General features: G+C 48.9%; 1 long non-coding RNA gene across 4 annotated transcripts; it reads left to right on the forward strand.

Moving 5' to 3' along the window:
• The first annotated feature begins 845 nt into the window (after positions 1-845).
• Positions 846-20,856, forward strand: LOC110556116 (uncharacterized). 4 transcript variants are annotated; one of them, XR_009593139.1, is made up of 14 exons: positions 846-1,782; positions 2,022-2,764; positions 2,862-4,759; positions 4,848-5,609; positions 5,707-5,856; positions 5,949-6,117; positions 6,601-6,708; positions 9,520-9,575; positions 11,328-11,465; positions 13,378-13,502; positions 13,779-14,032; positions 15,441-15,626; positions 19,506-19,674; positions 20,459-20,856. It is a non-coding gene; the product is annotated as an uncharacterized LOC110556116 (long non-coding RNA). The 4 variants fall into 4 exon arrangements; XR_009593138.1 differs by having other exon boundaries at positions 853-1,782; positions 2,022-3,004; positions 4,635-4,759; XR_009593137.1 differs by having other exon boundaries at positions 2,022-4,759.
• Positions 20,857-22,240: the final 1,384 nt, after the last annotated feature.

Below are 22,240 nucleotides of genomic sequence, written 5' to 3' on the forward strand. Positions count from 1 at the left end.
TCTTTTGGATGAATCATACAAGGACAATTTCTTTCTGAGTATCAAATACTACCCCGGTGGACTTCCTGGATGGCAAGACACTTGTGTAAAGAGGTGCTTGGATTAGCCTTACCTGTGCACGGGGCAAGAGAGCACACAGCTGAGGTGAAGAAGGTGAATTCTGCTCCCACCTCAGGACCTTGCCCGAAAGGTCCAGGGGTTCCTAGGTAGTGCCACCTACATGGTGTGGACATGGTAGTCTAGTCCAGCTTTCAACTTAGCAAATACTGCATTTTGAATGCAAAGCCAACCTCAGAGACAGTTGCTGGGGTTAGACTATCCGGCCTCTTGCCAGAAACTGTGACTAGCTCCACAAGCATGTGGTGGACTCCCACTGAGTGACACTGACCCACTAACTACATGGTCTGGACCACGGGAGATGACTCTAGAGGAGTCCCTGGCTTTGTAGGAGATACTGCCAGATTCTCTGGCACTTGAAGAATGGCTGTCCACAGCATGGTCTCTGTGTTTATGATGACTGATATGGGGGAACCATTGTTTTAGTGTCTGGATTTGCTCCAGAAGGTTCTAGAGCACTGTGGTGACCTCAGCTGATGGACTGGTGCCTACTGCAGGAGAGTGGCTTTAAAAAGGCTTCAACTTAACAAATGCAATGACCTCAGAATTCAACCCCCTCCCTGCTGTGCTGTGACACTGACAGCTTCGAGGTGGTGATAGCTTTGGTGGCTTGGTTCTTTGTGCTTGGTCTGAAGGACACTGAGAATAGCTCACCTGTCTGTTGTGGCTGTTAAGTCCTAGTGCAGTGGAACTCCTTGGGAAGGCGCTGGGGTCAAGCATCTCTCTAGCTTGACAGAACTTGGCCAGGGTCTTCTAGGTCCAGCACCCACTCTCCTTAGCATCCATTCTGAGCACAGACTTCCTGTGGTAGCTGCAGGTGTTAATGAGAAGGCTTCCTGCCTGCCCCTACTGCTGTAAGTCACTCTCCACCTGTTCCTATGGCTTATTTGCGGTAGACACAACATGGCTTCTTTTGGGCTGACCTTATCTCAAACATATTTGGGCCAAGATACTAGCGGTCAACAGCACAACTTTTCAGCTCATCCCATAACCTGGTGTGTGTGAGTGTGTGAGTGTGTGTGTGTGTGTGTGTGTGTGTGTGTGTATACATTCATATGCATGCATGCTTGTACAAATCATTGGTTAGAGTAGGGACTCTCAAACTGCTAAGTGCTGCTAAGACATTCATCACCTAGGGATCTTGTTAAAAAGCAGATTCTGATTGAGGGACCAAGATTCTGCATTTTTAGCAAGCTCTCAAGTGATGCTAATGCTGCCGGTCTGTGGACAACACATGTAGCCACTGGGGGCTGGAGATGATGCTGCATGTTACTTGTGTGTGTGCTCCATCTCCCCCATGCACCCTGCATTATCCATCATGAGTGAACATCCCAAGGCCAATACACTACCTTTTGGTGATCAAACTGTGGTCAGTTGTGAAAGGCCACCTTTTGTACAAATGCCATGTGATTATTCTTTCAAATCAAATCATACCTCTGAGGGCTTCTCAGATATAAGAGCTACTTCAGGGAGGGTCTGCCCATGTCAGGCCCCTTTCAGGACTTTTCAGCAGCAGGTCCACAGAGCCTTGAGCGTTATTGATGACTGAGGCCATCTGACTCTGTAACCTTCCATTTCCAGTCAATCCTGAGGAGCAGTTCCCGGAACCACAGCTGCTGGGTCAGGAAGAGTCCTGTCTGTTGTGTCTCCACATTATCAAAAGAGGTATTTCCCATGATGCCATTGCCCTTCTGTTAGGTGCCTCCAGCTACTGGCTTCTTGTCATCAGGCTTACCTGTCAGGGAGGACCAGCGTAGGTTCCCTTTTCTTTTCTAAGTTACCCTCCCCCTTAGGAAGCTTCCTGAACGTAACTCCCATGGGCCAGGGTTTTGCTGTCACATGTTGTCCCTGAGACTAATGTGTAGCACTGAGTGGTTGACATCAGCTCGTGTGCTTTCTTACAGACTGTGGGCATGCACCTCTTTGACTAGGGACTCAACTCCTCATGGGAAACATCTTCTGGAAGCAAAGATGACAGTGGGAAAGAGGCCCTGGATTTCCTGTCAAAACTATCTGAGGATATTTGAGGTCATCCATGTTATGTTTGCTTATTCATTATGAATAAGACACAGGTAACCTCCTTTTGAATATCAAACTCTGCTTTCTTGAAGGGCTTCCCACACAAGCTATGCGAGACTGTGAGAGTATCAAGTGAGCCCTGTGCTTTTCTTCGATGCTGCTTGGATATTTGCTGGTGGGAAAGAGCCCCAGGGAAGCTTGGTCCTGCTTGCAGTGAACTCGATGTGTTTTTCTGAATACCAGGATATACATGATGGGTGAGCTGACCCCAGGACTGCAGCCTTCCCCAGCCAGGGCATGTGGGCCAAATCCTTTCAGGATGCCTAGGCAGTGGGGAGAGCCCATGAGATGTTTGGAGAATAGTCACATCCTTCATAAAAACTCCCCTGGGGACAGTCATGTTTTCAGGGTTCTATCCCTTTCAAGAATGCCTCAGGGATTCAGGCTTGTGAAAGACAAGCTAACTTGGCCCTCTTCCTTTTTTCTCACTGAGGTCACTGTCCTTGGCATCCACTTCCTCCTTTGGTAGTCCAGCAAGGCTCACTCACTGCCCTAATGGGGCCTCCTGCTCTGCTGTTTGGCTCTGGGAGAGACTGGATTCCTTCCTTTGCTGGAGATCACCGAGATGGTAAGTATAACCTAGCTTCTTTTGATTCTGGAAAAAGGAAGTTGCCCATACCCCCGCTATAAGGAAAGATGCTGTTCTCTGGGTCTATCATTTTCAGTGATGATGGACGTCTGTGATGGAGGGGAAGCCCAGCTCCTGCCCTCTGGATGATTCTTGCCTTTATGATGACCAACTCTTGGATAGAATAAGTTCAAGATGGATGCCGGGTTCATACAAGAGCCTCATCAGGCTCAGCCTGAGGTACGTGAGAGTAGAGTCAGCCAAGGTAAAGCCAGGTGCTAGGGATGATAGGCTATCGCACATATATTCCATGTTTAGGACACTTCTGAGGTCAGGCTGCTTCAGCTTTCAGCCCTGCTCCCTCTCTTTGCACTAAATATCCTATCTATGTAAGATGTCCTCAGAAGGAAGCCCAAAGCCCAGGAAGAAATGATGAACCAGAGGTCACAGGCTTCTTTGTTCTGGACTCTCAATACCCAGGCTACCCCAGTAGGGAATGAGAGCCCTCTGCCATATCTTAGCAGGTATAACCTCAGCTCCATGCAGGAGACATAGTCACTTCTCCAGGCGCAAGGAAGAAGGGCCTATTTCACAGCCTTTGTCTTAACTGGGATTGCGTCCTATGTTCCCCAAAGATGTACCACCAATACTTGGGAAGCCAACACAGTGTTTGTATTTATTTTTTAGACTTTCTACTTGTCAAGAAAATTTCCTAAAGAGAGGCCTAAAGGAAGTTCCCAAGGGAGGAGCGTTTTCCCTCATAGGGGAAAGGAGTTTAGTCAGAGAACACACATTTAAATGGACGCCATCTGGATATAGTCCCTTCCTCCCACATGACTTGTAGGGCAACTCCCACAGGCTCTGCAGAGGCAGCAGAGCCCCTTTAAGTGATACCCTGCCACATGAAGACAGTCTTTCCCACCCAGGCTACTTCCTTTACTTTTCTTACATTTATTGTTTGAGTTAGGTTTTGTTGTTTTGTTTTTTGTTTTTTTTTTTTTTGTTTGTTTGTTTGTTTTTTGTTTTTTGTTTTGTTCTGTTTTTGTTTTTTAAGAGACATTCTCTCTGGCCTGGGATTCACTATAGAACTCAAGCCTTCCGAGCTGAATGCATGCCATCCTCCTGCCTCAGACTTCAGGAATGGGCTATGCTAAGCTTAGACTTTGCTTTCTTTCCTTGTAAAATATGTTTGTTGTTGTTGTTTTTATGGAAGTGCAACCTGTGCGTGCAGGAGTCTGCAGAGGTCAGAAGAGGGCATTCAGTCCTCTGGAACTAGACTTACAGATGGTTGGGAGCCAGCCTGGTGGGTTCTGGGAACTGAACCCAGTTCTTCTGAAAGAGCACTAACTCCTGAGCCATCTCTCCAGCCCCTCCACAGCTACTTTCTTGACATTCTTGAGTTCTACAAAGGAGTATCGATCTTGTTGAGGAAGGACTGTGGACCTTTAACCAGCTCAGACACAGTTGTTTACTTAGCTAGAGAGAAAAGCAAGGAGTTAGGTTCTTACTGAAGGTTTGGGAAGCTGCTCTAAGTGATGCTCTAAACGGCTTGCTGCTAGAATCTGGAAATGGTTCCTGGTCTTACCAAGGTTGCTTCTAGGAAGCAGGTAAACCATTTGTGATGGTGTCCTTCTTGAAGTTGATTCCTTAGAGATAAGACAGTGGTAGAGCACTGGCAGTGGCCATAGGTGGTCTCCTGGGATCACGAGAGCCCAGTGAACCTTCTCTTGATCCACCTGAGGATGCCAGTAGCCTGGCAGTGGGACTTCTGTGGTCCCCTCAGGAGCTTGATGTGTCTGGTGGCTGACTATGTGCACCACTGAGAAGCCCCAGGCCCCGTTCGCACACCCTGGGGTCTATATACCTGCAGAGGACTGCTGACCTGCAGCAAGTGGGCTCCCCTTCCCATCTTGAATCCTTCCCAGTGTGGACTCCGAAAGCGAGAAACTTTCAGCTTCAGAGAAAGGGGACAATGTCAGCATCATTGAAAAAAAGGTGAGTGGACTCCCCTGCCTCATGCCAGCATGTTTCCAGAACACTTGTCCCTTAACTCACTAACACTCAGCATCCAATCTGTCCACAGGTTGGTGTTTGGAAACCATTCCCTTGGAGAAATGGAAGGGGCCCTTTGTCTGTCTTGTCTCTGCTTTTCTGTGGTACTTGAAGAGAAGTTGTTCGTGGTGGATTCGCTTTACTTGTGACGAATCATTCACGGACAACACTTTTTTCAGTACCAAATGCTACCTCTAAGGATTTCCTGGACATGATGGCAACTTGCAGAAAGATGGCGTTTCAGTCAAGCTTGTAGAGAAGCCAAGTGTGGATGGTTGACCACAGACAGTGTGCTTGAGCTAGCTGTAAGTCACCTGGTCTGGTTATCTGAGCATCTGATCCATCTGTAGGCCTCTCAGTGGGCCGTGCCAACCTTGGTGAGGCAGCTGTGGTTTTGCCACCAGCATCGCCTTACAAGACTTTGAAAAGAGGTCATCTTCCAGAAGAGATGTTGGTGCCAGCACCATTCAGGGTGTGTGACTGGTTGACCAGAGGGGAGTGCACTCTGTTTACCCTGTGGGCCACCTAGTCACCAACCCTCAGCATCACTTCCACTCAAAGAAGACTCTCCCGAGATCCTGCCAAGTTTGGGGAAGTGTCAATGGACTTGATAGCTGTGCCAGCTCGGTGGACCAGGATGAACTGTGGTCTTAGGGTTGTGTGTTTACATAAGATGCCGTGAGGCATCCTTAGTATCCACTACATCACTATTACAGCCTACTTGAAGTGTTGACTTCAGATTTGGACATGATGTTGACTTCCCATGAGGGACCTGAAGTCCCTCCTCTCCTGGGTGTGTGACTGAATTGTTCGTTACTAAGCATGTGCCTTACTTACCTGATAGATCTATCTGATAGGACCTTTAACCTCAAGATCTCGTCTCTCTACAGGAAAGCCTGGAAGACAATGTCAACCTTAAAGCAGTCATATAGTTGTCCTGCCATCACCGCATCACCACAGAAGCTTCCACAGTGTGTTTCCTTCAAGGAAACTGTGGACTAGCGCCCCCTCTCGTCACGGAGGCCTAACTTCCCCTTCAGGTAAGTGTGCCTCGGGTGAGCATGCACTTAATGCAGGTGTATGTCACTCGGCTCGGCCCACTACCCAATGCTGTCCCACCCCTTCTTCCCAGGACAGAGGAAGCAGGCGCCTTTTCAAGAGTCGATACGTTCTTCGCCAGCATTCATGTGCGGTCCTTGGAGAGAGGCTGGCCGTGATGAATTTGATTCAGCTAATCAAGTTACAGGCGACTCTCCTCCTTTAGTGTCAAACTCTGCCTCAGAGGGCTTGTGGAAGCCAAGGTGGGTTTCTGGATGGCTGAACCTGTGACAAGTGCCTTCCTCTATTTGCATGTTTCACACACATTAACCCGGAAGGGCGTTTGGGAGATTTTGTTAAATATTGAAATACATGGGCTAGTTTCTGTTTTTATTAGTACCTAATTCTGTCATCAGGAACATTTAGAAGCAGCCTTTATTGGTTAGCCTTCATGATATAGAATGGAAGGGAAGCAGGACTTTGTGTGACCCTATGTTGAGTTATCATAGCCATTCCATACCCTGAAGTCTTTGGAGGTGAGCTCAGGTTCACCCAGCAGCCTCAGCACAACCTACTTCACAAACTCATGATTTGCTGTGGGCATGACTCTGTTACCTTTGACTTACTTAACATGACAAGTTGAGAACAGGAAGTCACCTGGCACTAAGTTGGAGATGATGACCAGGTGTTGGCCAGAGAGCATGGGTCTGATTGGGAATTGAGCCACCTGGTCTCCTTATCTTTAGGGCCCTGTCTACTCTCAGAGGCTGCTCCCAAGCTGCCTTGCTGTGAAGAAGATGCAGGAGCGCTGTGAGAAGTGCCACCTCCTGGTTCTCGGAGGAAGATTGTCCACGGTGAGTTCGAATTATTTAATGGTGCCCAATATATGGCTGACCTCTTTTTGGTATCACATCTTACCAGGTGTCTCCTTGGATCTGATACCAATCTTGAGGAAGCCACGTTTGTGTTGGTCTTGTACCAGCATCACATGTGGCTGCCCCTGTAACTAGCAGACAGGCCTGCCAGTGCTCCCTGAATCCCTGCGCTTCCTTCATGGAGCACAATGCCAGCACTGAGGAGGGCTAGGGCTGGGCATGGGCATGGGGGTGCTCATGGTACCTCTGACTGTTTTATCTATTTGTAAAGAAAAGTATCACATTTTGCTCCCTCTTCCACTAGCAAACCTTGTCTTATAGGAAGGACTACTTAGACGTGTTTAGAAACTCATCAGGAATGGGTCCAGGGATCAGCATCTTTAGGAGGTGATGTAATGAGTGGGTGACTTTCCATGCCTGTCATCCGGGATGTCAGAAAAAATTTGAGGACAGTAGGAAGTACTATTTTCCATTTCTTAATTTTCTTTGTGAAAAGAGTATTTATTCTACCTATTACTATACTTATTAAAAAGATATATGCTTCTGATAAAAATTCAAGCAATATGAAAAAATGAAATTAAAGAAATTACTAAGTTTCTACTCACACATAAACAACTTTAAGAATTTCAAACTCCTTTCCAAGACTGTATGTACAAATGGAAAGGGAGGTGGACAGAAAAATATTTTACATCTACCCTGCATCTAATCATTTTACTTAACATCAATTATCACTTTATTGGTACTTATCCTAAAGAACAACTAAAGGAACATGGAAGACTGGATAGATGCTTTGCTTTTGCTTTACTATAAGAGTTAAAACTAAAGGCAACGTAGAAAGCATAGGTAGTTGGGGTTATGTTCTCTGCTGTTTCTGACAGCTGCAGACACGAAATGCTTCCACACTGCTTTCTTTACTATTATCATATATTTTAACATTTCCATTGGGGAAAAAATGAGCATAAGTTTTACAAGTCTTTAAGACTGGTCCTCAGTATAAATAGCTTAGCAATTGACCACTTGTTTTGTTTTCTTTAAAGTGGGTTTTTCTTTGTTGTGTGTTTTTTTTTTTTTACTCAGTTTTTAATTCATCTCTCAATGTAATGAGGATGTTTGCTATTTCTTCAAGAATGGCTCATAGATACTACCCTCAAGTTCTTGGAGACTTAAGACTGGTCTCTTGCTTTCAGTCACGATGCACAGGTTAGCTAGGTATAGAATTCTCAGCCCATTTTAAAAAATTTCCTCTGAGTGGTAATTTTTTCCTCTATCATCTTCTGTATTAATTTACTACCTCCTTTGATGTGGCTTAAAGAAACAAACAACCTCTAGATATATTTAAAATATATTTATTATATATAATATAATAACATTATATATCATATATATTAAGTATGTATTATAAAAATCTAGCTATATTATCTAGTGGATCATCCTGAGGTTTATTTGTAGTTCTAGCTGTCTGCATGCTAGATAAACTTTCCCACCTAGCTACACAGCAGCCCATTTTACTCTCAGCTCTTCGTATACTTTGGGAAAGAGATCTGGGAATACTGTATTCTGTGAAGCTTCTCTCTAGAAATGTCTTTCTAGTGCCTTGGTAGGTATTCTCATCTGCCCAAAACTTTCCTATTCTATGCAGCCTTTGTGCTTCTGGGTTCCTTTTATTCTCTTTAGAAACTTTACAGGTACTTTATGTCATTAACTCTCCTCTTAATAGATTTGCTAACTTTTCACTATCTATAATCAGCCCAGAACTAAAGAGTTTTCTTGGCAGAGGAGGTTGATCAGTTAATAAAGTATTTACCACATGGCAATGTGCACATGCTATCCCAGCACTGCGAAGGCAGAGACATGGGGAGACTTCCCCAGTGCTCACTGGCCAGCCAGTGTAGCTGACTTAGTGAGCTCCACGTTCAATGAGAGACCCGATCTCAAAAAAGTAAAGTGGAGAGCAGCTGAGGAAGTCACTAAACGTTGACAACTGGCCTCTACACACATGTACCTATAACCCACACATAAATCCCACACACAGCTATAACGTGATGCTTTGCATTGGGTTCTACTGGTACTTTGGGGGAGGGGTCACTTACTGTTACTAAATTCTCTGATCCATTCGTTGGCTGAAGGATTATCATACCTTGTGACTAGTATAAATTCTCACATGCTTTGGGTGTGGAGCCCAAAGTTTCACACATTCCCAGGGAAGACTCACTCAGGACTCCATATCCTAGGAACCTGCAGCTAGTGTAGCTTCCAGTATGCCTTGTCTAGGTCTCTTGCAGGTAGGGTGAAAGTTTGTTTTGAATGAAGTTCTCTCTTCATTAACACCCAGGGGTCTTCCTTTCTTTCACCTGAACTGTATGTTATATACCAACCTACTTGAGCTGTGGTCTTGTCACTGGGCTTGGCCTTTGAGCTGAACAGTAGATTAACCTGGGTGACATTCATGGGTCCCTTCTGCCTTGCTATCCTGCTATTTGAAGGTTTAGGATAGCCTATTTGCCACCTGACATCTGAACTGCCTTTCTTCCTTGTTCACATGTTCTCCGTCTTTCATTTTGAACATTGGTGACTTTGCCATTTTTTATTCCTTCTTTATAAGTTAGTGGCATCATTTAAAAGGTGCACTCTTGAGTTCTTTTCTTGGCTTAAAGGCTCCAAGCTGTTAGTCCTGTGCCCCCTCCTCGGCCAACATCTTTACTGCAGTCCTTTCTCTTGTCATTTGCATCACAAATTTGTTTAGTTCAAAGAATCGTAGCCCTTTCTCAGTGTTACCTCCCACCTTGACAGGTTTGTAAGCGAGTGCCAGCTTCTGGGATGGACATGGACCCGTCATCATTGGGCAGGTATGTAAACTTGCGTCAGCAGAGCAGGTTTTGTTTGTTCATTCGTTTGCTGTGTCTCGTGCAGTTGAGTGTTCACTAGAAGTTATAGTGTATATTTAGGAAGACACCCTGAAAGTCTGCTACCATGAGGGATGAGGCCATGGCTCTAAGGTCGGTGCCACCCCATGGTATATCACGGCCAGCATTCAGTGCTGACCTTGTTTTTATGATTGGGATTGCAGGGTTTGCCTGTCTGCAAGCTCTGCAGCAAAATTTTTAGACCCAAAGCCTATGTAAGGTGAGGATCATTACTGATTGCCTCAACATGAAGCTAGGGACTCTCCAGTCCTGTGATGGAGATGAAATACCTTCACCCTCAGCCCCTGCACACGACTGTGGGCTCTAGGGGGAAATGGTTGGACATGCGGTATGTGATGCATCCTTAAACCCTCGCAGTCAACGCACTAACCTGCTGTGTTCACTGTGTTCGGGGGACTTCCTGGAGGAAGCCAGCTTCAGAGAAGAGATGCTGGTACTCACGTGGGGTGCTTGAAGATAGGTTATCCGTGTTGCCTTCGCTTTATTCGTGACGAATCATACACGGTTGACCTATTTTTCAGTACCAAATCCCGCCTTGGAGGAATTCCTGGGGTGGGACTTTGGTGGTAGCGTCTCTCCGGGGTAAGTGAAGGGATCACTCACCTTAGGCAGATGCAGTCGCATGCCTGCTGTCCTCACCCCGCCTGTCCCTGCTTCCCTGGCAGACTCGTGGAGGGAGATGCCTACTTTGGAACGAGGCGGAGTGCTCTGTAGTCGCTCACTTAACTCCTTTTACAAATCACAGTTTACCTGCCCAGGTATAAAATGTGGCCCCCGTGCACCTTAGGGAGAGGTCAAGGTCAGAGTTGGAGATTGTGCTCACACATCTAAGGGGACACTTATATCAGCAGCCTGGGCATGCAGTCTGGGCTCACCACAAGTGGCAGTTCAGTTCCCTGGTGTTCTGGTAAGAGCCTTCCCGCTGCTCTCTAGGACACACCCCACAGGCATGTGGCAAGCCCCTCCATGATACTGCAGTGGCTTCAGGACAGAAATTCTAACCACAGGCAGGAGAAATGTGACCCCAGGCCACAGGGCATGTGTTCTGTAGCTAGAATATATAGCCCTCTGCCCAGCTCTCAAGGAGTCCCCCTTCAGGCTGCTGCCTGGGAAGCGCCAGCACAAGCTCTCGAAATCAAGTGTTCGAATGGAGGTTGTCCATGGTGTGTTCATTTTATTTATGATGAGTATTACATGGCCAATCTCCTTTCGGCACTAAAATCTTCCTAGGAGAGCTTTTCCAGGGAGTTCTACCAGCAACGGTGCGGGGTAAGGAAATGGACTGTTCCCTGCACTCAGTGCTTTTTCTGGGATTTATGTCACCTGCTTGTCAAAGAAGGGTCTCCCAGAAATGACACCGACTATCTAGATGACTCTGTGGTTTCCTGACCATTGTTATAGAGAACAGAGAAATGGTGTCAAACAGTGTCTTTAGGTGAGGAAACCTCTCAGACCGAGGCATGCTGAAGGGAAGGAAGAACCTGAGTCACCCCTGGGGTGGGGTGAGCTGATACAAGGCACTCGCTTATCCGTCCATCACTGTTTCTTCAGTGTTCGAGTCCTGGGTTGATCTCTAGGAAGCAGACCCAGCTATCAGGCTGGTGAATGGGGAAGGGCATCTCAAGGTGGCATTTAGTGGTATGAGAATTCAGATGTCCTTCCTTCTGACTCCAGAGGCCCTTGGGAAGGAGAAGAATCACCAGCATTCATTACTGCCTGATGCTTGCTAATGGTGTGACCTTGAATGAGTCAGCCTGTCATCTGTCTATGCCTCCGTTTGTCTGTATGAGAGTGGTGCTGGCTGCTTCTAAGGTATGTACACACACTTAACGTGTCCTCAGTATTTTGGCAGTGCCTGGTTTTCCCCAGAAAGTGGGAAGACCATTGGCTTTTATCATGGTGGTCGATGCATAAATGTAGGTGCTCTACGGGTCCCTGCCCAGTCTCTGGAGCGCAGAAGCCTCATCTAGTGGGCTGGGGGGGCCACAGTGCGGATGATGCTGCATGAGTGGCGGTTGGAACTGTTTTCCTTGTCGAACCCTCTTTGAGCCCTCTCAGAAGCTGGACAGAATGGAGGATGGTCCCAAAGCTTTATGCTCCCCTGATGCTGCTGATTTGTCTGTGGGGTCTTGCCAGGATGCTGCCTTGGAAAGGGAGGCATCCACTTTTAGGTCAGCCTTCATTGGTGGGCCAGATGGACCCTACCACTCAGAGAAGTCATGGTTGCTGCTGTGTCACACCCACCTCAGGACTTCTCCGGGAGACACACTTTGGGATTCAGACTTGGTGTCCATGCGCTGCTGGATGAATGATCAGTTGCTAGCCAAAGCCTGGACCCATGATATATTTGCACATGATGGAAACATCTTCCAGCTATAGGCAGGATAGATCTTGAAAGCTGGTCCATGATAGGCTGCTTTGCAGTTGGACCGGGGGCTCACTGGAGGGTGGGAGTCAGGGAGCCAGAGCTGAGGGAGGCAGTGCTGCCTGGGGAAGAGGCGCCCTGCCTTACTCTCAGCCTGTGCTGACATTTGATTCTTGAGCAGAGGTTGCCTTTGGTGAATTCGCTTTATTGATGTTGAATCACACAAAGGCAACTTTTGTTTGAGTATCAAAGCCTGCTTGGGTGGCTTTGGGGACTACATGCAATGTTCTGGGTCTCTGTGTATGCCATGTGCTAGAGTAAATGGTGTAGATCTGAGTGTGGCCAGGAAAGGGTGTAACTCTGAGAACGGAATGGTCCCTGGGACCCATGAAGAAATGCGAGTGTCTACTCAGCCCAAATCCTCTTTTTCACACAACACTTAACTGCCCCCCACCCTGTTCCAGACATGTTGGTTGTTCCATGTCTACTCTGAAGACACCTTGGCCAAATGATCTGTCCTTTGACAGTGTCAAGGACAATGGCAGCTTTCCCTCCCCCTGTCTTCCTCTCCCCAACTCGTTAGCTCAGGAGCGCTTACATTCCACCTGTTTTCTTCCCCACCCCCATGCCACTTCCTGTCTGCTTCTCTGTCTTCCCCATTTCTCACCAAACCTTGTTCTCCACTTTTAGATGAGTTAGAAAATGAATCGAGGCGACCAGCATTTCATCCCGTTTACATTAAATAATAGTGATAAAATAATCACAAAATAACACTACAAACTACCAGAACAGCTCGGAGGAAAATGTGTTCAATTGACTACAAATTGGCAGAAGAATCCAATTTTCTTGACAACATTTCAGCTACGACATTTGACCTGGGGAAACAGTACTCTATAGACATGGCAGCCGCAAGAGGCAGCTTGCTGTAGTGGTGGCTGCTGTGAGCAGTAATATTTGTGGTAGATGAACACACATTGAGGAATCAAATCTTCGTTCAGATTTTTAAGTGGGAAAGAATTGATCCTAATGAAAATGATTTGAAGAAATAACAAGGGAAATAAAAGAAATGAAAATGGCTCAACAGCACAGTCAAGGAAGCTAACCGGGGAATTGGATTAGTTTAATGGAATTTACTTCATAAACAATAAAGAGAGAGGGAGAGAAAGAAAGAAAGAAAGAAAGAAAGAAAGAAAGAAAGAAAGAGCATGTTTTTATGAAAATCAATGCGGGTGCAGTTTTTGGTCAGATGGGGAAATCCATGTGTTTGGACTAGAGCCAGTGGGACCAGTAGAAAGACCTGGTCATAGCACAGGTCCTTTGTGTGGTTAAACTTTTATTTTCTGTCCCAAACCTTTACAGAGAGCTTTCTAGAGAGTGGTAATGAGCTGGTGACAGTCATCTGGAGGTTGTGAATGGGTACCAGTGCCAGACGATGCACCCTGAGAGCACCCTTCCATCTTCTTTATCCTCACGAGACATTCCAGGTAAGACCCTGGCTTCTGGAGTGGGGTAGATGCTCCATGGTCAATGGAGTCTTCTTTTCCAGAGCAGTGGGTACCTGGAACATTCTAGGGGCTGCCCTTTCCATATTTGCCAGCTCCCAATGCTAGGCTTTCAAACATGCCCATGGTTGGTGCTGAGCAATTACGTTGTCCTGGAGGCAGGCCCCATATGGGAGGTTGTCATAGAGTTGGTGTATCCAGGATCTAACATACTGGCTGGGGTGTGATGGACTCCTTCTTTTCTGGCATGCTTTATAGGTGCCCAAGGTTTCATGGTGGCTCTCTTCCCAGAAGGATCTTTACCTCGAAGGACTTGAGAGGCTGCGTCATTGTCTTGGAGCTGGTCAGTGGCTCGAGCCCGCTATAGGACAGGTGATTGAAGGAAAACACTGGACAGGTCTAAGCCTACTTGCTGACTGTTTCTACTGCTATTCACCATCATCACAACGTGCGGTTCTTAGGAGAATTTCCAGGAGGTGATACCAGCTCAGGGAAGAGCCTCTGTTCTACAGGTCAGTTTCCAGAACACCTAGAGCAAGCTGCCCATGCTGCCTTTTCCCCATTTGGCATACTGCATGTGACCAGCCTCTTGCCGCACTACATACAGCAAGGCTAGAGGCCTGTGTGAACTCTTGCCAATGTCAGAGAGAGGATTCTGCTGTGGGTCCCACTGCACATTGCACGGTTTACAAAAGGGATGGTGGATACAGAATCCAGACTCTGCTTGTGGCCTAAGTCAATGGGTCCTAATAACCCTTACTGATCAGCCCTCTCTTATGGCATGCTTGTATGGGGTTGCACTGTGTGAAGAGGGACCATTCAGGATTTCCTTGCTGGTTGTTCTTCCTCTCCTCCCTCCGTGTTTATCTTTGACATTTTATTTCCTTTGTCTATGGGCAGAATGGTCAAGTGTTTTTTTCTGTGACATGTTAAACCACCAGTGAATGGTGGGAATGCCAGGTTGGGGAGGGCTGCAGCGGTTGGGCCCAAGGAGAAAGCACCTCTGGATGTTGCTGTCATTACCCTCTTGCTTCTGAAAGGCACCCTTCCTAGGATGATGGCGCAGGATGCATGCAGTAGAGCGTTCCTGTGTCCAGGGCTGGCAAGTGAGAGTTGAGAGTGAGCAGGGTTCTGTGTTTACTTCCTGCACCGTGCCCACCTCTTCTGCTCAGGGTCAGCTCCAGGTCATCTTCCGGGAACGCTCTAGCGACTGATTCTGAGAAAACGACGGCAGATGCGCCGGGGAGGTGGTGGAATAGTGCTGTCAGGGAGTGGAGGGTGGCTCCTTGGCGAAGGGGGGAGGGTGCCAGCTCTGGGGGCTCCGGAGATGGGTCTTCTGGAAACCAGCCACCTTGAAGCATCGGCCTTGGTCTGAGCATCCGAGCCTCTCCATGGTACTCGGAGAGAGGTTACCCGAGCAACTTTGCATCTGGAGGACGAATGTTGCTCGGTGAACCCCTTTTCGGTATCAAATCCCTCCAGAGAGGCAGATTGAAGGTCCAGCACCTCAGGGAAGAACACGGAATCGTCTCTGCTTTGGGGTATGGGACGGATGGTCGACCAGCTGGAAAGTAATTGTTTCTAATGTACTTCACCTGGTCCACTAGCCGTCGGTGCCCGCTGCAACCCTCGCCCAGGATGCCACTGCCTCAGCTCAGCACCTCTGCTGGTACTTGAAGGGAGATCGACCGTGTTATATTCGCTTGGCTGACTTCGAATAATACATGGTTGATCTTTTCTCGGTATCAACGCTCAGCTTGGAGAAGCTCTTGGAGTCGCGCCCCTGTGGGGATGGGGACAGCATGGTGCTTCTAGGTTGCTGCCTCAGCGGGGAACTGGGCTGAGTGGGACCTGTGTATGCTGGCTGTGCCCAACTCCTTTCACCATTCATATGCAATTTCCCCTTCCCCCTCCCACCAGGACAGCTTCAGGAGATGATAGACGTGCCATTGATGGACAAGACAACCAACATTGGGTACTTGAGGAGAGGTTGTCTGTGATGAGTTCGCTTTATTAATGACGAATATAACACAGATGGCCTGTTTTCAATACCACCTGTCACTCCTGTCACTTGGCGGTACATACCAGGTGTCACACCACTGCCCGGTAGGTGAATGCATGGACTCTCTATGACACTTGTCACCCTCTTCACTGAACCTCAGCTTTGCATCCATCATAGGAACCTCCTGGGGATCACACCAACCTTGCAGGCTGGCCCCAAAGCGTTGGCCTTAGATGCGATGGCTGGCTGGAATGTGTCCACTTTCCATGCCTCTTGCCACAAGAGTGGGTGTCTGTCCCTTTCTAAGGTGGTCCACTGAGGGCTGCATGCCTGCATGCCCTGCACCCTGGGTCACTCCCAATGCCATGAGTGCTTGGAGGGCTGGCTGGCATCATGCTTGGGGAGGAACCAGGCCAGCTGGTGATCCATGTAGTTCCTATTATCTGAGGTGAGATTGCCCGTGATGGGTTTCCATTCTTCGTGATGGTACAATACATGCTCACCTCTCTAGTACTGGATCTGACCTTGTGAGCCTGGGTGTCAGGGGAGGGGCATACTTGGCTGGCCCACTGGACACAGCCGATAGTGGGGCATGTATCTGACTCATCCTGGCCCAGAGCATCACATCTCCCTTGGTGGGGCTTGGGAAGTCCAGGCAGCCATCTTAGAGGAAGGACAATCTACGCTCCTTGGTGGTACCTGAAATGGGTCACCTCTGAGATACCCAGCTTATGATGACTGTTACACAGTGTACTTTCCTGTGTCACACCCTATCCTAGACCATTTCTATTCTGCGGTGCTGACACCAGCAGCAGGAGCCTTTGTGTCAGTTGGTGCCATAGTCTGTATATGCGACCATTGCTTGGCCTTCTGTGATGAGTTCGCTTTATTAGTGACGATTTTATTATTATTAATGACCTTCCAAGTTCCACTCTGTGGAAACAACAACAGAATGTTCCCAGGTGTCTATAAGGCAGTGTTACTAATCTGTGACCTTGCCTCAAGCAGCCAGGGGTCCCAGGAGGAGGTTGGCTTGTCCTTACTCATGCTTTCTCCATCTTTGCACTCTGGCTCTATCAGACTTCCTGTGAGCTTACCATAGAGACTTGGCCTGAAGACTCAGGGACCCAGAAAGCAGCTTATTGACCCCTGAAAGGCAGGCTGTAGATTTTTTGGTATTATTAGCAAGGTTCTCCAGGGTGGCAAAGAGTTCTTGCTCAGTAGGCTTGTACTACCCCACCGGTGCCAGAGGCACCCTTGACCGGGCGGCTCCATCCTGCATGCCTCCTCTCCTCTTCTGGGCGTCCTCAGCAACAAAGTCTTCTGCCCACAGGAGACACTATCTCCCTCCCCTCTTCATCCCCCCTCCTGCACAGTCCTGCCCAAAAGCCTGGCTGCCTGCTCTGGCTTGGGCCTAGCACATGCCTCCCGGAGATTTCTTCCTCTTATTCAGGGAGGCCTGCTCACTCATGACCCTCCTTCTGGGAGCTTTCTCCCCACACAACCCAGCCCTCTTCCTTGGCCTTCATGATTGCACACCCCTTTCACAGGAGTTCAAGATTCAGAGAGGGGTGAGGAGTTGCTCCTGCACAGTGCCATCAAAGGCAGCCTGACACGAGCGATCCAGCTCCTCCTTCCTTTTCCTGGCACCCTCTTATCCGTCTGCCTCCCAGCTACCTGCTATCCCAAACTGCCTAGGACTGTCTACACATTCCCCGCTTCTCCACCCTCCCCCTCAAAAAACTGTTAAGATTTCTCAAGGCACGGGGTGGACCTTTGTAGCTTTCTTTCTTCTGTTTCTCCCCACTTCCCTTCCTTCTTCTTCCCCCTCCCTTCCTCCTTCCCTCCCTTCCTCCTTCCCTCCCTTCCTCCTTCCCTCCCTTCCCTCTCTTCCTCTTTTTCCCTTATCTCCCTTCTTTCTCACTTCCTTGACTTATCCTCTGCTACATTCGAAGCCTTAGGATCCAGGCCAGGTCTATAGTGACAGAATAATGAAGCCTGCTGATTGACTAATGGCGTTCCCAAAGGCAGACCGAATATTAGGTTAATCCCCAGGAAAGTGATGCGCATGGAAGCAGGAATTCCATAAGACATGGTGGCTGATTCCATAAATATGGAAGGTGGATTTTGCATGGTCTTTGCATTTGTTAGAGCCCCTCCTCCCAACACACACACACACACACACCTCAAGCATAGCACTGATTTCTGAGATTTGCTGCAATAGGGGACAGGTTAGCTAGGTCTATGGCTTTTTCCTTCCCACCCCAGTCCCCGGTTTTGTAGCTGGGGCCCCATGCTAGACTTCAGATTTAGCTGAGCACACCCCCACCCTACACATCTGTGGCAGTGAGCCAGAGGCCCCTTGGAGCCCCTTGTGCAGCAGAGGCCTGAGCTGCTGTCAGGGCTAATATTTTATGCATGGACCTGAGTAAATGGGAACATTTGGAGATGGAAATTGCTGTTAATGACACATCTTTGGAATATATTAAATGTGTGCGAGGAAGCCGCTGGTCTCCTGATTTAATTGCTCCAATGCAAGCGCAGCCACGCCACAGTGTGGCAGGAGGGCCGCCCCAAGCCCCTTCACCACTGAGGGGGAAAGTCCCAGGTACCTCACCCACTAAGGGAGTATTATGCACGAGATGGAATGTCAGCTGGGGTGCCAAGCAATCATCCACAAACACATTCCAGACTCATTGGAGACCCAAAGAGGATGATCCCTCCCCCTTGGTGCAGACTTTTATTAAAAGCAAAATTACTAGATTTATCTATTGTTTGAGGAGAAGAAAAGACAAACAAAGGACTTTTCTCATCCATTGAGTCAAGTGAAAATGCCTGTCCCCGAGGCAGGCAGGAGGAAGGTCCCTGGCGGACCTTCAGGGGTCAGAGAATTCACCATCTCCAAGACAGTGTGCAAACCCAGTGTGCCACGGTCACAGAGTACAGGCTGTTTTTCTGTGCCTGCCAGGGAGGAGAGCTAGTTTACCTATCCCATGGTTTCTTCTGGATGTGCTTAGGCTGAGCCAATGGTTCATTCCTTTACTGGTTTCAAGGAGACTGTGCAGCCGGTGCATGCGTGCGTGGCTGGAGAGCTGCACGCCATCCCGGAACATGTGCCAGGAGGGATGGGGTAGTCCTAAAGAGGCCATTGCCGTGAGGTCAGGGCCTGAGTCCTGAGTCTGGTCCCCTCCTGTGGAAGGGAGGCTCCTGTCCTTACGGAGTGGGGGCTTGGAGTCAGACCCACATCTAGTGAGTCAGTAAAGTTTCGTTGTCAAGTTTTGAAGGGCTGTGGGAACCTGTGTACCCCCGGGGCTTGCTTATAGTAGTCTTCCTTGGATCGAATGGGCTTAGGTTCAAGCAACAGGGAGATGATGAATCATAGCTGTAAGGAAGCCCACGGGCAGCGCTTAGAGAATGTTTGTGGAATGAATAAATAAAAACACACCTTTTTTTTTTTTTTTTTTTTTTTTTTTTTTTTTGAGGAAATTAAGAAGCAGGGAAAGGAAGAAACATCCAGGGAAGACAATATAAATCTTCAGCAATGTTACCAATGTCACAGCCAGGGCCGCTGAAAAGACCCTGTGGAGGTGGTGGGGCCATTTGTCATGGGTGAGGACAGAGTTGAGGGCCGGGACACAGGACCTGATGGAGGCTCGTCCATCATTTTCTCATTATCCTGGCGATGTGGAGGGCAGCTAGAGGATCACAGAACAGCAGCCTCCCAGTGAAGGTGGCAGGGCTGGGAGTGCGAAGGAGCCCCAGGGAGGGCAGGCTGCCCCAGGCCCTGCCCCCTCCAGGAAGCCTTCTTGCTCCAGCCCAACACACGTTCTCACTTGCCCTCGGATGCTGGTCATGTTATCCCTTATCAACGCTACTGTGGTGGGGCCCTTGATACCTTGTTCCCCTGTGTCCCTGTGCTTGCCTAGGTTTGACACAGAAGGCACTGTGAATGAATGCTTACTGGCCTCTTCTTTTCATTGCAGGCAGGTGACACGGAATTGGTCCTCAGGCGTGGATGTGCAGGAGGAGCTCCACCTACATTCCATCCCAGCTGCTAGTCCTAGGTTGGGACAGTTCCATTGGGTACATCCATGGGAGAGCTATGGCTGGGAGCAAGGCCTGAGGCCTGACCTGAAGCCATCGCTAGGCCTGGTGAGTGTCTGTCCTCAAGACTTATACTTAGCATCTTTAGGGTTTGGAACAAGGATGGGGTTTTCCCAGGGCACAAGGGGTCCAGAAGTTGTGTTGAGAATGCACAGAATGGGGCCGAAGGCACACAACCCAGCCGCGCCCCCCTCCCCACTCCTGCCATCTGCGACAGCTTCGTTTTCTCTAACACTCAAAAATACATGGTTCTGCTACACTCTCCTTGGCAGGCAGGGTAGCCAGAGCTGTGGGGCTGCCAAGGCCTGGGGGAGCCGCCAGCCTGCAAAGTTTACTGTACAAACAGTTGGGGAGGGGGGCTGTCTCTGTTCACTCGAAATCCCCATCAGTAAACATGCCAGTTTAAAGTGTAATTAACTCAGGCCGGAAAAGAATTCTGATTTGGACTGCTTTTCACAGTTGAGATTGTTTTTCTTTTATTTATTTATCTCTTTCCGGGTGTGGTGGTGTCTGCGGTGGGTTTTAGCCAGGAAAAGTAGTAAGGGGGAGGGCTCGGTGGGGAGAGCCAGTTGGGAGAGAGAATGAAGGAAGGGGAGGACAAGGGGAAACGGGCTTGGCACTCTTGCAGCCTGGAGTCTCTATCTTTTTTCTGTCCTGGGTGCTGGTTCCTTGCAGATGGAAAGACTAAGCTAAAAGGCATACCAGGGCCACTTAGTGAGAGAGGGACAAGGGTCTCTGTGCCAACTTGCCAGATGGCTTAGGGATTATGGGGTGCTGGGGTGCCAGAGAAACTTGGGGCTCCCTCTAACGTCTCTTTGTTTCCATCTCTCAGCAGCTGCTCTGTCCAAGTTTGTTGCTTCTTCTCCCTGGATCTTCCGCTTAAGACAACAAAGATGTTCAAGCCTAGAAGATGGCCCCAAATGCCCATCTAAGAGGACCAGGACCATCCAGGACCCAGTGGAATCCAGCACCCCTGCCACATCCCGTGCCCTCCCCCTCTGAGGCCCCAACCAGTATCCCCTGCTTCTTACCCATTCCCCAGCCCTCCCCCACAAACTTTGCATTTCAAATCTCAGCCCCTGAGCAGCCCTTGCATAGGAACCTGGGGTCGGGTGGGTAGGCAGACCCAGGGGATGGAGCATGGAGGGAAGGAGGGATTTCTGCTCATGGCTTTCAAAGTCTCAGTGTATGAAGCCCTTTGAATAATAAACATATATCATAAAATGTAAATACGCCTGCGTGTCTGTGTTCAGAGGGACTTTTGTTAAGTGGGTCGTGGGGGTTAACAGCATCGTCTGGTCTCCTTCAGGAGGGGCCCCCAGGGATGTCTCTGGCCTCTGTCCTAGAAGCACTTTCCTGTAAGCAACATCCCAAAGCTGAGGTTCACACCTGGATTCCAGACCCCTGTGTACCAGCCCCACAGCCTGATTCAGGAACCAGGGAATATGAAAGACCCTTTCCTAGCACATCAGCCCCCTCCAGCTCCATCTGCACAAGCTGAGCCCCCAGGGGCAGAGGCCAGATCCTGGGATACAGCCTGTGCCCACGCTCATTCTCATTGCTGGGCCTCAGCTTGGTCACGACTCAGACGGGCTGACTCAGATGGAGCCCGGAGCAGGAGACTCATAAATTACATAATTACCCATGAAACCTGCCGCCACCGCTCTCTCCAGCCGGGAGGGACACGCTCCGCTCAGGCTCTGGCCGGTGGTGACTCACTGTTTTCCCCAGAGCCTCTGCCCGCCCACCCACACAGCCATTTCATCTGGGCTGGCTGGGCAGGAGGAGGGGGCCCAGGGCTCACTCCCATTCCCCCTCCTCCTGCTGTCAAGACAAAGGCAGGCAGCCCCCATCTTGCTGAGGGTTTTGGTGGGGGCACCTGCCCCTCTAGCGTCCCTCTACAGCCCCCTGGTGGCACTTCTCATAGATGGCTGCATGTGACACAGGAGGAAACTGAGGTTTAGGGAGGCAGGCTAAGTAGCCTGTCTTCCTCCCATGCCTCCTGTAGGATAGTTTTGGTTACAGCTGGTCAGACTGGCAGAGAAAATCCTGAAGTCTTCAGCTACCCACACCCACCAAAAGACTTTCAGCCCCTTCCCCTGACTCCCTTGGGTAGAAACTAAGCGTACGTTTGAAAAGCACTTCAAAAATGATAACGCATTTGACAGGCATAAGGTGGCCTTTCCCACCCACACGAGTGGGATCACCGCAGAAGGACACTGGTATCTAGGAGATATAGCTCAGCCAGTAAGGTGCTTTCCATGCAAGCATGATGGAACTGGAACTCAGAGACCCAACACCCATGTAAAATGGCAGTCAGAGTAGTATGGGCCTGGACAGTGAGTGTCTATAACCCCGGCATGCTGGGAGGCCAGGGTAGAGGGATCTCTGAGCGCACTAACACCAATTTGGCTAAGCTCTAGGTTGTATGAAAGAAAGTGTCACACAAAAATAAATAAATATAAACAAATAAAATAGAGTGGAAGGTCATTCAGTAAGATGGCTCATGGGTAGAAGTACTTATGCCTAAGCCAGAGCTTGAGTCTCCGGACCCACATGGTAGAAGCAGAGAGCGGACTGCAACACATTGTCCTCTGGTCTCCACATGGATGCT

The sequence above is a fragment of the Meriones unguiculatus genome, chromosome 7, assembly GCF_030254825.1.
Source record: "Meriones unguiculatus strain TT.TT164.6M chromosome 7, Bangor_MerUng_6.1, whole genome shotgun sequence".
NCBI classification, from domain to species: Eukaryota; Metazoa; Chordata; class Mammalia; order Rodentia; family Muridae; genus Meriones; species Meriones unguiculatus.